General features: G+C 56.0%; 1 pseudogene; it reads left to right on the forward strand.

Moving 5' to 3' along the window:
* LOC113222529 overlaps window positions 1-453 on the forward strand; it is a 3,713-nt pseudogene extending 3,260 nt beyond the window's left edge.
* The last annotated feature ends 274 nt before the right edge of the window (window positions 454-727 follow it).

Below are 727 nucleotides of genomic sequence, written 5' to 3' on the forward strand. Positions count from 1 at the left end.
GAACAGAGCTGCTGGGTGCGTGTCCCTTCTGAATGTGTCCTGGATGGCCCCGAGACTGTGGGACAGGGCCAGCTCTAGAAGCCCACGGGGACCCTGACACCAGGCCCTTCCCAGGCCCATCAGGACTGAGGGAGGCCAGGAGATATCCCACTACAACAGGGCACCCCGTCTATGGACAAGAGACTTGCACCCAATTTCTACAATGGCACCGTATTCCAGGAAGACCAGCTGGCCACCTGCTGGCAGGCGGAACACCCTGCCGAGGGGGTGAGATTGGCTTTCGCTGCACTGAGCCACAGTGTGGACATGCACTTCCAGCCCTGCACTGCACCCAGCACTGATTCCACAGGACACCCCCTTCGCAGCTAGGGACGAGCAGCAGTGCGCTCCCACCGCAGGGCCTTGCCCCTGCTCCTCTACTTGGAAAGTTCTCAGTTCCCTCCAGGCTTCTAGAAGCATCTGGGGCAGGGCTCATGGCTGGATAACTTACCAAGACTTAACAACCCAAGCCAGCTTCACATCCTCATTTTATTTTTTGTTAAACTTATGAAAATTTATTAAGAAAGTGTGCAGCTCGAAAGACCTTCACAGATGGAACACACCAGCCCCCAGATCACAAAGCCAACCAGGCCCAGCCCCTCCCAGCACCCCCAGTCCTGCCACCAGCATTCTGAATTCCAACAACACCGTGAGCCTGCCTTTGTACTCTACCCTTATGGAAGGATAA

Source organism: Piliocolobus tephrosceles, unplaced genomic scaffold, assembly GCF_002776525.5.
Source record: "Piliocolobus tephrosceles isolate RC106 unplaced genomic scaffold, ASM277652v3 unscaffolded_31666, whole genome shotgun sequence".
Taxonomy (NCBI): Eukaryota; Metazoa; Chordata; class Mammalia; order Primates; family Cercopithecidae; genus Piliocolobus; species Piliocolobus tephrosceles.